This window comes from Coturnix japonica, chromosome Z (assembly GCF_001577835.2).
Source record: "Coturnix japonica isolate 7356 chromosome Z, Coturnix japonica 2.1, whole genome shotgun sequence".
Classification (NCBI taxonomy): Eukaryota; Metazoa; Chordata; class Aves; order Galliformes; family Phasianidae; genus Coturnix; species Coturnix japonica.
This window is the reverse complement of record NC_029547.1, coordinates 55,607,699-55,611,733: the sequence shown is the minus strand read 5'-3', so window position 1 is coordinate 55,611,733 and position 4,035 is coordinate 55,607,699. Positions and strand designations below refer to the sequence as shown.

At 51.5% G+C, this 4,035-nt stretch overlaps 1 pseudogene; it reads right to left on the bottom strand.

Moving 5' to 3' along the window:
• Positions 1–1,609: 1,609 nt before the first annotated feature.
• Positions 1,610–3,752, bottom strand: LOC107306512 (annotated as a pseudogene).
• Positions 3,753–4,035: the final 283 nt, after the last annotated feature.

Sequence of the window (4,035 nt, the reverse complement as noted above, 5' to 3'; positions counted from 1 at the left end):
GTTGCGGAAGAGGGTTTGTAGGAGGCTGGGCATCTGCTCTTTCCTCAGCTTGTCCTCAGGATGGTGGAGGAAACACAGCATGTCCCGCATCTCCCGCTCCCTTATGCAAGTGCACGTGAGCTCCACGCGGAGGAAGGAATTCCTCACCCCCATCCTCGGCCTGGGGCCGTGCTCCAAGTGGAAGACATGTCCCGGGGGTGCCTTCAGGGGCACGAGCATGCGGCAGACAACGTAGTTCTTATCGGTGCTGTTGCTTTGAAAGCCAACGCCCACCCCAACGGCTTGCTGCAGCTGTGGCATGAAGTAACTCTGGAGAATTATCTGACAGATGCACACAAGTTCGTATATCAGATCCTCCACCAACTTGCACATGCATCTCCTGGTCTTCAGCAGCCAAATGGAGAACTGATAGTAAAATCTGCTGACCAAGGTAACGTCACTGGAGCCTTCGTGGTACACCGGCTCCCACATCTGGTGGGAACCAGTATGCCAATGACATACTGGGATGTATTAAAAAGAGATTAAAGAGATTACTTCCTTTATTATGCTATAACAGAACGGTGGCACATGTGAAGGACTGTATAGAGAAGGAAGAAATGTTCGTAACTTTGGCTTACAGATCAACACTTTTTACTTCTCTCTCCCGTCAAAAGCATGGGAACGTTTAATGGCTTTGGCCTAGCTGGCGGTTTTCAGTTGCTTTGTATTTGCTTAGTTGCTACAGAATTTTTGATGAATGGGAGGAAAGTCAGCTGCAATGACATGGGTTTACCCTGCCTTCAGTCAGATTAATGTATTTGTGTTACTTTTTTTCCTTGCCGATGTCAGTGCCAGCTCTGCAGAAAAGGGGGTCCTGGCCATGCCTTCACCATGAACCCAAGTTACAAAGCCCACAAATAATGTCTAATGAACATAGTCAAGCTTAAAGCTGGCTTCTGCAATTGTTAGTCTAAGGCGGCCATCCACCAGTGTCCCAAAGCTGATGCATTAGTTTCACCAAAAGAAGGGCACATATACCACTAGTTTTGTTTGTTTTTTAATTTTTATTAATTTTTATAATTTTTATAAAATTTTATAATTTTTATAATTTTTATAAATTTTTATTAATTTTAAAATCAAATTTAATTAAATTTCTATTAAAACATACACATCGAAGAAATATCGATGTATATGTTTTAATAATATGCATTTTCTGATCTACATTAACTATATTTAACTAATTAACTATATTTAACTAATTAACTACATTTTCAGTGTGGACAAAGATGATTCTTCTTCACTCCGTGTGGTCCCGGCATCTAAAAGGCATACGTAGAAATGCCGGTGGCTGCCAGGATATGGGTCTAGCTGTCTCTGTCTCCTGGCTGCTCGGGTAGATGTCTTTATGGTCTTGCTGTACTCCAAATGCTGCCTTAAGTAAGCAGCTTCTTTAGAAATCCATCAGATGTAGCCTGCTGTAGCGGCTGTTTCCCAAGAAGTCTCTGCTGCATCGCATCTCTGTGGCCTCCTCGTGCTTCTGCTATCAACAGCCCCTGCCTACTCAAAGGACAGAAATGTGTCCAAGTCCTCTTGCTGTATCCTGAGCCTGAGCTCAATCCAGAGGACTTTGCAAGAGGTGGTTGTCAGCCGGAGCTTGCAGAAGCAGACGGAGGGCCTCAACTCGCGCTGCACTGTTGACAGTTGAGGCATAGCTACCCAGGCTTCTCTCATCAGTTCCTGGAACCAGGTTGCAGTTTTCTCCATATCCTGGAGAGTTTGTATAGGAGGCTGAGCATCTTCTCTCTCCCCAGGTGGTCCTCAGGGTGGTGAAGGAAGGACAGTGTAGTCTCACACCAGCTGCTCCCTTGTGCATATTCAGTTCAGCACTCTGGCTACCGCACTGTTGGTTTGTTGTGGAGAAAACATTTGGGAGCAATTCCGACTGCCTGCTGAGTGGTGTCTTCTCCATGTCCAGAGTGCTCGTCTGAAGGACAAGTGGGCGTCTCTCATTTCTAATAGAACAGCAGGCCTGTGAGCCGATCTTGCAGCTCCCCCAACTCCTGCAGTGCCTGCTCATAACTGTCTGGATCTTGCACCAGGTGCTGGAGGAGGTTGAGCGGTTGGGACGCTCGGAATTCCTGCGGCAAGATAATCTCCGCAGGCACGTCCTCATTTCCTATGAGGAAATGGTTCAGGCGTTTTTCCTCCACACAGCAGCGCAGGTAGCGCAAGATGTCATCCATCCGCTGAAGGAAATAGCTCACATGCCAGCCTTCCAGAGGGATGGCAGTCAGGAGGTGCATGAGCACTGTCCTCAGTTGGTAGGGAGAAAAAGTCTGGCCCGCCAGGATGTGGGCACCCACTTGCACGTATTTGAGTTTGTTGAAAGTGTTCCCCTGGTCACGGGTGGCTATGTGCTGGAAAAACTTTTCCTCAGCCACCGCACAACTCTGTGGCCAGATTGTGCTGGGGGTAAAAGCAGCCTCTGTCTCCTGGCTGCTCAGAAAGATGTCCGTATTTTCTTGCTGGACGCCAAACACAATCTCAACAACGAAGGCTGTTTTGTGGATGTCTGTAAGATGAATCCTGCAGGAGCGCCTGGAGAACGCCACATTCATACTGCATGTCGCTGCCTCAGGCATGTATTTCCAGGCATTTGTGATCAGCACCCGGAACCATCGGGCAGTCTTCTCCGCGTCTAGGTAGGCGTCCTTGCAGAAGTCACGTAGCATGCTGGGGTGCTGCCTTTCCAGCTTTTCCTTGGAGGTGTGGAGGAAGCACCGCATACCCATCTCCTGCTCCCTCCCGCACGTGCATTCCAGATCTACACGGATGCGGGAGTTCCTTGCTGCAGCTCCCCTGTGGCACCCAGATCGAGGTGGAAAACGTGCCCACGGGGCCGACAGGGGCACAAGCAGGCAGAAGATGAGTTCATTCTCAGGGGGACACCAGCCTTCATAGGCACTGCCCACCCCGATGGGGAGCTCTGGCACCGGAAAGAAAGTATCTGACACGAGATACTGGCATAAGTTGATGAGGCGACCAAATAGGAGGAGTACCTGCTCACAGTTATCTCGATGAATTTGGTCTGGCCAGAGCGCATCAGCAAGGAGAAGATTACTCCCCTCCTCTTCCGCTTTCTCCTCCTGCTCCTGCTTACTGATGGAGCTCTCCTCATCACTGATGTCTTCACTTCTCTGGAACTTTTTATAGATCTTCCACATGAACCAGAGGAAAAGGAAGAGAATGCAAAGAACACTGCAGACCTTCCAGTAAGGCAACACAGAGAAGAGCAAGGCTTGAATATCCACCCTGCTCTTCTTCAGGTTGCTCTCTTCTAATTGTGGAACGGGAAGCGGAAGCTTTTCCATCCGCTTTTGCAGAACACCTGACGCATGCGTTCAAGAAGGCTACACAAACCTTCCCATAAGGCAACACAGAGGACAAGGCTCGAATCCTATCCAGTCTGCCCCAGGTTGTCTACGTGCTGCCACTGCAGTGTTCATCTGCTCTTGCAGAACACCTTCACGCTCACGCATTGCGTTCAAGCGTTTCCGCACCCAACTCATTTCCAACCCCAACGGAAAGCCACTCTCTGCGCCAACAAGGCGAAGAAAAACGCCAAAGCCATGATCTGGAAGAGATGAGAGAGGGGAGGTCAGTGAGAGGGGCTGGGTGGGAGCTCGCGCACGGCTGGGGGAGCGGGTCCAGAGCCACACACAGCCCCTGGGCTCAGTAGGAGCGGGGCCGAGGGAGCGGGGGGAGGCCGCGGGGGCTGAGGCCAGCGCCGCTGCTGGCTGCCAGAGAAGGCCGCTCACAGGCTCCCCTGAGCGCTCGCTGCCGGCACTGCAGGCTCCCAAACCCCTCGCGGGCCGCAGGTCGCGCCCGGCCCAGCACAGCCTTCCCCCTGCTGCTGCACTCACGCTGCCCAGGCCAAAGTGCACAGCGCTGCCCGCTGCTGGCCTCGATGCCAGCCCCGCATTGTGACGCGCTGTGCCGTCACAGACGCCCCATCCCCACCCTTCGGCCCCACCCTTCGGCCCCCCTCAGCTGCCC